This window comes from Artemia sp. Qi Xiang Cuo, chromosome 4 (assembly GCF_049724085.1).
Source record: "Artemia sp. Qi Xiang Cuo chromosome 4, ASM4972408v1, whole genome shotgun sequence".
Lineage (NCBI taxonomy): Eukaryota > Metazoa > Arthropoda > Branchiopoda > Anostraca > Artemiidae > Artemia > Artemia sp. Qi Xiang Cuo.
The window spans coordinates 40,294,320-40,306,711 of record NC_142797.1 but is presented as its reverse complement, the minus strand read 5'-3'; the positions used below and the strand labels follow the sequence as shown (position 1 = coordinate 40,306,711).

Genomic DNA, 12,392 nt, shown 5'->3' with positions numbered 1-12,392 from the left:
CAATTAAAAATTTTTTTTTTTTTGAAAGTTTCCGCATTGTAGTTTTTTTTTTCTTTAGAGTAAAGTGAATTGAATCCTTTTTTATTCGAGCCCAGAATTGAATCGCATAATTGTCCATTAAGTTTAAACTTTTCTCACCCATGCAGCACAATTTGTCAGATTTGAACATTCAACACGGGAAGTTCTTAGCTACAAAAGAAAGCTGGGTTTAGTACTTAAAACTACCCAAGTAAGCTCTTTTCCCTCATTATGATTATCGCCTATAGATGAGGAAGGATATCGGATATCATTCAACGGTTTTAGAATTTAAAGAGATATGTTTTTTGTGTCTGGCAATGAAATACGAGAATCGTAAACGGGAACCTTCAGATTCTGACAGCCTTTTAAGCAGCCTGAAAGTTAGATTTGACTGGCATTGCAGTTAGTAGACATCACAAATCCAACGATTAGCAAATCAGACAATGACCTCACAACACAACTTGAGGCCATTATAATTTTAATGATTTAAACAATATGAAAATTGCAACTTTATAGAATGCTGCCATTCTGTAGGTGAAACAATCTAGTTATAACCGATACGGTGTTTTGTCATAAAATGGCCCATAACTTAATATGGTACCCACACGGCGGTAGGACGGCCAACCTTATTGATTGTGTTATTGTAAATCAAAGACTGCCAGGATCAATGCAAGACACTAGGACATAAAAGAATGATGCTAATGATGTTAAAAGTCATGTCACCATGTGTCTAAAATTAATCTAAAAACGAAAAACTTAGGGAGGGTAATTACCTTCCGGGAAGTTACGACGTTGGTAGACTCCAGATGTGAACTTGGGTGGAGCTTTCCAGGAACAGTTGAATATGAAACTAGAGTGTTTCAAATTTGGCAATTTAGAAGATTGATGGATGAAATCATTTTAGAAAAATAGTTTGTGAAGTGGAAGAAGGTGCATTGGGAAGGAGCGTTAGAAATGCAGCTAGGAATATTACCAAAATCGCTTTAAACCAAAAACGCTGTAGAAAAGAGGAGGGTTTTTGCACAGAAGGTTTTTGACTGATAAATAATACGAGAATATGGTAAGGGATGTTGAGAATGTATGAAAATATTAACTAAGGAGTTGGGAAATGGAGGCCATAGATCAAATTGCCAAGGATATGGAAGATGCGACCAGACGACATAACTGTAAAATATTGTTTTGGCATATTAACAAATTAAGAGGAAGAAGTCAGTCTCGACTTGTTCCAGTGAAAAATATAAACGGTGCCTAAATTAGTGATAATGTCCTTGTGTGAGTATATCAAAATGATTAGAGCTATGTACAAGAACAATATCGCTGCAGTTAAGGTAGTAAGTAAGGCTAGTAGTGAGTTTGGTGTTGAATAAGGGGTTCAGTAGGGTTGTATCCTATCCTCGATCATATTGGAGATTATGAAGGGCTTTGCCCTAAACACAGCGAATGCTATGGGAGAGCATGGAATCAAACGGGAAGGTAAAACTCTCCTAGACTTAGATTATGTAGATACAAAGCCGTCTCCGGGGGGGGGGGGTGAACCCCGCCCCCCAAATATTTGTCGGACTAATAAAAACGTAACAAAAATGGATATAAACTAATTTTTTATCCGTTTTTAAAAAAAAATTTGTACCCCCCCCCCCCCCCGAAAAAAACCTAGATACAGCCCTGAGTAGATGATTTGAGTGTCACACATAAAAATGTTAGACAAATAAATGAATTTTTGGAGGTTTTGAAAGTTCAGGGTGCAAGAATAGGCTTGAAAATTAATGTTAAGAAGGCTAAGCCGCTTAGACTAGGAATAAATAAAGGCGAAGAGATGATGTTGGGTAACAAGAAGATTGATCAAGTGGATAGTTTCACTTATCTGGGTAGTGTTGTTAGAGAAGATGGTGAATGCAGTGAAGATATAAAAAGTAGAATAATTAAGGCTCGGAGTCTTTTCTCGCAGTCGAAAAAAGTTTGGAAGAATAGGAGGACAAGGTTGAGAACAAGGTATTAGAATATTGGAAGCTACGGTAATTACGGTGATAGGGTAGGGTTCTGAAATGTGGGCGCTTCGAAAGGTACAGGAAGATTTAATAAATGTTTTCCAGAGGAATTGTCTAGATACTCGTTAAAACGAGTACGTGTTCTAGGTAACGTTTGACTGACTGTATGTCAAACAACAAATTAAACGAAAAATGTGGTTCCCGCTTTCAAGGGCTATAATGATAAAAAAGTGGTAATGGCTAGGACACATTTTACAGATGAATGATGACAGATATGTCAAAGACTTTTCAGCAAATTATTGTAATTTTTGCGAAAAACAGCTCGCCCCCAAATGGGACGGGGGGAGTCAATATGGAAGGATTAAAAAGAAATTGGACCTTCTTGGGAAGATTAAAAGAGAGGAGCTTTGAATAATTTGGGCTGGAGGAGGAGCGTGCTCAACTGTGCTGGCCTCAGGCGGCTTAGTGCTGCAGTGAGTTGTTCGTAGTAGTAGGCTATCAGTGACACACTGGATAGGTTTTCACTTTTTTCTCTCAATTCTTACAAGTAGGTTCTTTATTCACTCGTTCCTTTCTTTTTATCTTTTTATCCAGACTTATAGGCCCTTTTGCTCAATATCATATACACGCAGACTATTTTTTTTAATAGTAACACCGTGTTTGTATTCAGATTTGCGTTAGCTCATACTTTGTTGTAAAATTCATCACGGACACTAGGGTCCCTGCATAAAAAAGGCGCATTTTTGAGCCAAAACGACACATTTTAGGGTTAATTATTTTTTATAGCTGATTAACTTCGATTATTTTAGGGGGAAAGGAGTTCAAATACAACCGTCTACAGAAATTGCTGCTCAAGTTAAGCCAGGTTAGATCCCCTTGCCACGCTAGTGCTTACGGAGCTAAGAGCTGAGAAATTCCCTGTGGTAATCCAACATTACAGAAAAGTCGTAATTAGGCAACAGAGAGAAGGGGGGGGGGTTAGTTCCTATGGCACTCCTCCAATTCGCTTTCATAGTCCCACAACTGAGATTGGTCTCGCTGAGATTAAGGTCTTTGGGTCTATCCTTTACATATCCTAGCACTTAATTATCATCGAAACCTTATAATGGATCTTTTGTTATACAGGTCTTCACTTTAAACTATCACGCTACATGAAACCTCCCTATAAACATCTTATACTGTCAAAAGTTATGAATACTAGAAATTAATTAGATTTTAGATCCAAATTTCGGCGTCAGTTGACTTCATTGAAATTATTACCTATTTATGAACACTAAAACTTAAATGTCAAAGCAAACTTACATAAAGCTATATACTTAGAAACTGATCAGAACAAAAATGAATATTGTTGTGAAAGACAGTTAAGAACGACTATCTAATCAATTTAATGATTGTTTCCATTAACTATCATAGAAAAGGAGAGCTTAGGGTAAATTTTTCGTTATTCATACTATTGACTTATAAATAAAGTAAATATACCACTCGATGTTTTGTTATGCTCTTTCAAAATATAATAATCATATTTGTCGGAAATGCATTTTACCCCCACCCCTATATACACCAATTCAGGGTATATGTTTGCACATTAGGGGGTGGGGGTAAATTTAATTTCTGCTGTAAATGAGAGTTAAGTTTAAACTTTACCCCGCCCACCCTCACCCCCGCTAATTTGCAAATATATACCCTGAATTGGTATATATAGGGGTAGGGTGTAAAATTTCTTTTCCGACAAAAATGATTATTATATTTGGAAAGAGCATAAAAAAGGCATCGAGTGGTATGTTTACTTTATTTATAAGTCGGTAAATTTTTACCAAATCATATTATTGAGTTAGGAATAAAGTGAATACACCATTCGATGCCTTTTTTATGCTGTTTACGAATATAATAATTATTTCTATCGGAAATGAATTTCAGCCCCCCCCCCCCCCCGCCTATACATACCCTGAATTGGTATATATAGGGATGGGGGCTAAAATTCATTTCCGACAAAAATTATTATTATATTTGTAAAGAGCATAAAAAAAGGCATCGAGTGGTATACTCACTTTAGTCATAACTCAATAATATGATTTGGTAAATATTTACCCCCACCCCCATATGTGCAAATATATAGCCTATCTTGAATTGACATATATAGGTGGGGGGGGGCTAAAATTCATTTCCGATAGAAATGATTGGGTAAAGTTCTACCAAATCATATTATTGAGTTAGGACAAAAGTGGGTAAAATTCTACTATTGCTACTTTTGGTTATCTTGGAAAGGGGTTAGGTTAGGAAAATGAAACTTTCAGGGATGGGTCTACAGTCTAAAGTATGTCCTGGGAATGTATTTTGAAGTACCTACCTCAACTCCTTCTCCCTCTAGAAGGTCCTGACCATTGATAAGCATTCAAAATTTGTGTGTTGTGAAAGTGAAGCCTTGTAAAATAGCTTTTCTGCTTAAATAAATTGCAACAGAATTGTTTTCAGCACCACAACTTTTATCAATCCTAATTTATAAGGTTTTAAAGATATGCAAATACATTTCCTAAATTGTGAAAAAAAAAAAAAAATCATATGGCTTAAAATTCTACTCAAGTAACAGGAATTGCATTTTCAGAACTAAACCTAGAGAAACAGAAACTGATAACTGAAAATTAAGGTAAAATGCTGTTTTGTAAAAATTTCCAAAGATATAGACATGTCGTGTAGGCAAATTTCAGGGCCCTCAAGAGGGAGAAGGAGTAGAGATAGGTACTTCAAAATACCTTCCCGGGACATACTTTAGCCTGTAGACCCATCCCTGAAAGTTTCATTTTCATAACATAACCCCTTTCCAAGATAGCCAAAAGTAGCTAAAGTAGAATTTTACCCAAAAGTGAATAGCCTACACCATTTGATGCCTTTTTTTATACTGATTACGAATATAATAATCATTTCTGTCGGAAATGAATTTCAGCCCCCCCCCCTATATATGCCAATTCAGGGTTAGGTATATATAGGGGGGGGGGTAATAGGTATATATATATATATATATATATATATATATATATATATATATATATATATATATATATATATATATTAGAGTTATTCCAACCATTAGATATAACCAACCATTATTAAATGGCTGGTTATAGAGGTATTCCGTATTTTATATATATATATATATACGGAACTGGGAACTTCCTGGGAAGGTGTAAAGAGAGAGGCTTTGAGTAGATTGAAAGCGTGCGTAGTTATTTTTTAAATTTAAAATATAGCATTCCATTCATTGAGACGAAGAAAAATACCTTTAATCCTGTAATTTCATCAATATCTCCTCCTAGCGCTTATAATCCAACTACACTTTTGAGGGAATTAACTCTACCAGATTTGAGCACTCTTCTCTGAACAAAATTCCGATTTAAACTGATAAGAATTTCTCACACACAGATAGAAACACACACGTTTACGTTGTTCACCGCACAGAAAGATTCTTGCATCCAATAATTGCCGCGCTCGGAGTTAAGATTCTTTAGCTTGCTTTAGGCTTGAATTTTTTGATTAGCTCAGGTTAATCATTATTAAAAAAATAGGATGTTTCATTCCAAAGACGACAAAACTCAAGATCATTTATAAAATTTTAAATATAACGACTCTCGAGTAATTAATGTCGAAATAATAAAATTTATTTGATAATGATGAAGTCAGGTCTGAGCTTAAGATATGGGTCCTTGTTAATTATTCAAAACACACTGAAGAATTTTGCTCTCTAAGATCTGACAAAAACCAGTTTGTCTCTCTGCAGTCGGGTATGATTTGCTTATTTTTAGTAAGAAAAACTACGATATAGATATATTTTTATCAAATTTTTAACATATAGAGGTGGTAAGGGGCTAGGTTAGGTTGAATAAGGTTAGGTATTTAATACAATGTTTTCTGCGCGGTCTGCTTTCCATAATTCTTTGTCGTAGTTTCCATAGTTTTTTTCTTAAGTATTATATTATCAAGTTTTGGTATTTTTCATTAGGACTAACCCAACTTCACTTCTTGGGTGTGTCGTATAATTAACAAGTACCAAGATATGTACTTGAGCGCCGTAGGTACATACCCTTGAAGCCATATATATGTGGAGACTCACCAATATTTGGACCGAATTTCAAGCAATTACCAAAATTATAATGGCTATATAAAGAAATTTCTTTCGATCGAGCCTCCTCCCCCCTCTAAACGAAATAGATCCCATGCAAAATAGAATATTTGATGCAACACGGCATCTAATTCCCATCTAACTTAGGTGGGAATGGGAAATTTATATATTTGAGTTGGTTAACAGGTGGGGGAGGCTAGAAGTCCTCCCGCCCTCCCTGCGCAACTGAGTTCAACAGCCATAGAAGTAGCCTAGCCAGATTTTTTTTTTTAGGGAATGGTCAGAGGGTTGAAAGATCCGACTAGTCAACGTGCAGTGTTAAACTCAAAAGTAACGAGCTTGTTTATAGTTATATATATATATATATATATATATATATATATATATATATATATATATATATATATATATATATATATATATATATATATATATATATATATATATATATATTTTGAAGAGTTAAAGGGCCTAAATTCAGACAAAAGGGTCCGTACACCCTCCTCCCATTTCCAGCCTCAATTATGTTCCATGGTTTCGATCTTTAGGATTAATAGTTGTTGCATAACTCTGATTTCAGATATGTGCAACATGTCTATTTTTGTTTTCATTTAGAATGTGCTAATGAAGCACTTGTTTCATGCAGGCCATTTGTGTAGTTTGGGGCCCTTATCTTTAGGGCTAAACTTGTTATGTCTCTTTAAGGTAAAACGTATTTTGTCACTCGCGAGGGATCATGTTTAGGACCTTTCAACTGTTTTGATTAGAATTCAATCAAGATTGCATCAGTGCATCAGTGGCGGGTCCAGGGGGCGAGGAGGCACGCGCCCCCTAACATAGTGTAAAGCAGTGTAATTTACTTAATTAACGCAAGTTTGCGGTTATTAAACTTGCTCTTAACGCAAGTTTATCGGATCAACCTATTTTACCCCCCTCGTAAAAAATCCTGGATCCGCCACTGGATTGCATCACTTCAGAGATATTTAGAGTTCCTTAAAAACACTACATTGTAAGCTTTATCTTTAATGTTAAAGAGTTGGGCGAGTCCATTCAATGGTGCTTACAAACTAATATACCATTTTGCAGAGCTAGATATTCAAGTCCATAGATGTTTCAAATAAACAGTCTTTATTTATATCAAAGCCATAGATACTTATCACGTACAATGCATACGTTCGACTCTCTCTCTCCAAAGGGTCAACACACCAATATATACGTATCTTACTATCGGTTTATGAATATTTTCTAGGAATCTAATCACTTTTCACATTATTCTGGTTAAACACATATTCAAGGAAATCCTTTGGATTCCGTGACAAGCGGAAGTTGTAACATAAATATTGACAGCTAGGTTAAACTATTCACATAATTTAAATCAGGAAGGAACTTTACAATCCACCCCCCTCTTAAAGAGAACCAAAGTTTTTATTATTTTCCTTCAGATTTTTGCGTTATTTTAAAAAAAATTTCCTACCATAACGTAAAAATTAAACAAAAAAAAAAAATAAAAGAACAAACAGCAAATACTAAATTAAAGTGTGCACTTAAAAAAATACACTGAAAATAAAAGTGTTATGTTTTGACGGGGAATCACTTTGGCAGGATAAGTCTTTAAACTCTGCTTCCCTTCTCGGCCACAAAACTGGCAATGTTGACACTGTTTATACGTGAAAGCCTTTTTGTTCACTAGGTGCGCAGTCACTATTTCCCCTACACGTAAACATATAAACATATACTTATCAATAAATCTTATCGCGTTTTAACGTAGCGAAAGCCTATCTTTGCGAGGAGAAAAGGAAAATTAGAAATGAGGATTGGACATAATTCCAATTTTCTTTAAAAAATCTGCTATAAAATTAAACATAATTTTTATTATGATTACTCTCCTTATTGAGAGAAAAATCTTGGTAACAGCAGCAATGTTACCCATATATATATAATTTCTATTAACCAAATTAATGCACTATTTTTAGGGGATATTAAAAAAAATTACATTGAATGTTTAGTAAAATATTTATACACACGGCTTAAACTTAAAATATTTTAAGATCTGAATTTTGGTTACTTCATAAGTATGTCTTTATATTAGTAATTTTAAATCCCTGCTGAAATATTCCAAAATGGTGGGATTGATCCTTTTTTTTTTTTTTTTTGGCACAAAACCGCGCGGCAAAGCCCAACGAACAACAACCATATAATTGCAAATAGGCCCAGGGTTATACTCTACGTCTCCGTCGTCCACTAGGCTTCTCACCCAGCAACTGTCGGGTAATGCGGATAAGTCCACGTCCGCTATGATATAATGCAATGTTACCCACAATGCCCGTTTTTTCGATAACCCCACCCTACGACAATACAGCAACCAGTCCAACAGACTAGAAGAGTTAGCATCCAAAGCTCGAGCGGACGCAGTACACGTTTTTTCCATCATCTGGTTAACTATCGACGATGAAGGTTGTTGCAGGAAAAAACCCGATGCAGGTAATAACCCATATGAGTTAGCGGTTTTAGCTAACTTCTCTTTAATCCTGCGTATAGCTGCTTTCCGTTTTGCAACACGCTGCTTCCTCTCCTCTTCAGACATCGAAGGGACTGTCTCTTTAGGTTTCTTTGATGGGACCTTCCCCTTGGTTGGCGCAAGTCCTGTCGCTCCTATCCGACCCGTCTTAGCCGTTTTACACCCGCTACTAGGACGCGTGTTGGTACGAAAGTAATCCTGCAACACAGATATCTCGTGTTCGTCAATCCCCACCAACTTCTCAAACTCGCCTTTGTAAAAAATAGAATATCTATTAAAAACAGGAATGTTGTATTCCGATTTCTCATCATCACACACTTCTTTACGTAATATATATCTACATATACATGCAACTTCCAAGGCCCCGTCTATCGCCCCGTCCCTGTATTCCTTTAACCGTTCCACATAAAACCGAGCTACGTCCCCCGGATTAGCAGATCTCATTGCACTTTGCGGAACGAACTGCTGGGCATCTCCGTACCTGGCCCACTTACCATCACGTGAGGCTAATTCTGTAGATGCCTCTTCAACACAGGTACACTTTGTGTGGTATCTCATAGAAATGTCCAGCACTTTCAAATTTTCACCCGGCATCTCATCCCTGTCTTTTAGTACTAATGATACTCTATCTTCTCCCTTGTTACTGTTAATGCTAATATACTTAGTTTCAGATTGAGGGTTTTCTTTTTCTGTACCAGTCGTAGCCCTCTGTCTAGACTGGCTATTTAGTTTTCCGATACTTGTTCAGAGTCTGGGTCTTTTCTATACCAGTATTCGGAACTATCGTGGTTTCGGTTACCGCAAACGTAGCATGTCTTTCTCTGGGGGAGGCGGAACCTATTTTCAATTGACACGGCAGCCGAAAAAAACTCATCCGCCGGTTTTGTCGCAATTTCAATTTTTTCATACTTGGTCGCAACTTTAAAAGCATCTTCTAGGTTAGTTATTTGATCCTCTTGTTCCATCAGTACCCTTTTAAAAGTTATGCGTGCACCTTCCCTAAAAGTGTTTAGTGCCAATGGTTGAACTGCCGGGTTTCTTAGCCCATCCCAATAGCCCATTGAATTCGAGTAAGACTTAGCGGCTCTTTCAACTCGTTTTAAGAACTGATATACTGTTTCATCCGGAAATTGTTTACATCCCACAAGATCCTGTAAGATTTGCCCGGGGCTGCGTTGAGGAACAAAAGCCTTCAACAGATTTTTCCGCAATGTATCAAGTGTTAAATTCACCTTATTTAAATCATCAAAAAAAAAGGAAAATTCCCCTTTCATTAACATCCCTGCTGTGGCAACAGCTTGCTTTTCCGACCAAGTTAAGGTATCCTGAATTCTTTTTAGTTGGCTAATAAATTCATTTATTTGTGAGACTTCTGTTAATGGTGCTATTAAGGAAGCTAAATCTGTTGTTGCTCTGATTGAAAGGTTATCACTCGACGGTGGATTATTTGTTGGATGCGGTTGCTGTGAATTTTTACTTTTGGGGTTAGATGAAATTTGTAGATAATGGGCCATTGCCGCTGCTTCCCAGAGACTTATCTCAGAATAAAACTTAGTGACTATTTCTGCGTCATAATCATCGCTACTTGGGTCAAAGGTAGGGGGTATTTCTATGTTTCGTAATTCTTGCTGTGCAACGAAGGCTTTCGCTTTTACCTCATCAAAATTATCACTTTCAGGATTTAATTCTGGGATATTCATAGTTAAAAAAAACAACTAAAAATTGATACAAGAAAATAGCTAGCCTAAGCACTCCTAACTGTTTCCTATGCGCACAAAACTTTAGGGCTCACACTTACTCTTTGTTTTTCACTGGATGCCGATCCCTCCAAGGGTTCTTCTTCGATGGCTGGAGATTTCACGACAGGAGATGTGCGTAGATTGGTAAGCTTCGGTCACCTTCGGTTGATAAAAAAAACTGCGGTGTTTGAGAAACATTTGGAAGTTGAGACGACCCTGTGTAACAATATGACTGGCCAGTATGGCATCGGACTGGCTCTGCTGTGGATGGACTGGGCTCGAAAAATTACAGCACTTCTGACACCATGTTGTAAGCTTTATCTTTAATGTTAAAGAGTTGGGCGAGTCCATTCAATGGTGCTTACAAACTAATATACCATTTTGCAGAGCTAGATATTCAAGTCCATAGATGTTTCAAATAAACAGTCTTTATTTATATCAAAGCCATAGATACTTATCACGTACAATGCATACGTTCGACTCTCCCCCTCCAAAGGCTCAACACACCAATATATACGTATCTTACTATCGGTTTATGAATATTTTCTAGGAATCTAATCACTTTTCACATTATTCTGGTTAAACACATATTCAAGGAAAACCTTTGGATTCCGTGACAAGCGGAAGTTGTAACAAAAATATTGACAGCTAGGTTAAACTATTCACATAATTTAAATCAGGAAGGAACCTTACAACATATTAGGCATCTTAATGAAAAAAAAAATTTTGTTTTAATCAATTTGATTAATACTACATAGTTTTCAGAAAAATTAATGTGTTCATCAAACAATTTAAAAGTTTTGAAACCTTTGTATTATTTTTACACTACCAGTTTAGATTCACTTTTAATATAGCCAGATTTTTCCAGAACTGGCCTGAGCCCCAATTTGCAATTTCTTTTACATGAATGGTACAAATAAGTAAAATAAAATAAAACTATTTTTGGTATTTTCAGCAAATGTTTGAAAAGGAGGAATACTCTTTATCCGACTACCACTCTCTACCCTGCGTGCGAGATTGTATTCGTCGGTAAAGTTTGCTCTATGCTCAACACACGTAGCGCCGCTGGTCCACAAAATTTAAGCAAACTTTTTTAGCTGTATCATCTGGCTTTCTTTGAAATCTCAAAGTCTTGTATGGTCTGTATTCTAGGGAATTTTTTAGATCCTCATGGATCTTTTTTGGGCAATTTGAGCCCCTGAAAAACGAATGTCTTCTCTAAGCGGAAATTCTCTTCAGAAGAAATACTATCATTCGGAAAAAAGTTACGATCCTACATCCGCCATTCGATTTATTTAAATTTTTTTACTGAAGAAACTATGGTTGAATGCGATAAATTTAGGACTTATGGCCATCAAAAGGTAATTAGTAATATAAGAAAAAAGAAAAGGAAACACATTTTTTTTTATTCCTGAGAATAAAATAAATTTTTTGCTCAAGCACTAAATATTTGGTTCAAGCAGGACTTTTTCACAGAAAAAAAAGTTGATTTGTTCGATGTTTTTCTAATCTACCTTTTTGTATTACTTTGACGAAAACAATAAGAATTCCAAATAGGGATAGGTCCTTTTATTAGACAGTGAAACGAAAATATAAAACAAAGACTCTAAATATTTCGATGACACAGTCGGTCATCATCATCAGTAGAGTTATTTATAGTAACGTTGAATAATAGAATAATAGTAACGTTCTATTACTTTGAAAAAGAAAATCAAATTTTCGAGCAAACAAAATTTTTTTTAATGGTATTTTAGAATTTCAAATGGAAGTTTTAACGATTTATACAAAATTAATTAAAAAATTTTAGTACCCGGAAGAACTGGATTTTTTTCTTAATTAATTAAAAAAAAAACTTTCCGAAAAATAAGTTTTTCGAAGAAAAGTAAAGGCCATTTTAAACTTAAGCTCAGGAGATACAAATACCTGTTAAAATTCAAACTAAAAATGACCAGAAATTACTATTAAAGAACAAATGAAACCAAAAACTAACAGAAATTAAATAAACAATCATAGCAAAA

General features: G+C 35.6%; 1 protein-coding gene across 1 annotated transcript in view; it reads right to left on the bottom strand.

The window, feature by feature from the left end:
- Positions 1 to 5,408, bottom strand: part of LOC148953107 (fibroblast growth factor receptor 4-like) — a 140,973-nt gene extending 135,565 nt beyond the window's left edge. Inside the window, exon 1 of the mRNA XM_089087869.1 lies at positions 5,279 to 5,408. The gene's annotated coding sequence lies outside the window, so the exon portion shown is untranslated. The remainder of the gene's footprint in view (positions 1 to 5,278) is intronic.
- Between the last annotated feature and the right edge of the window lie 6,984 nt (positions 5,409 to 12,392).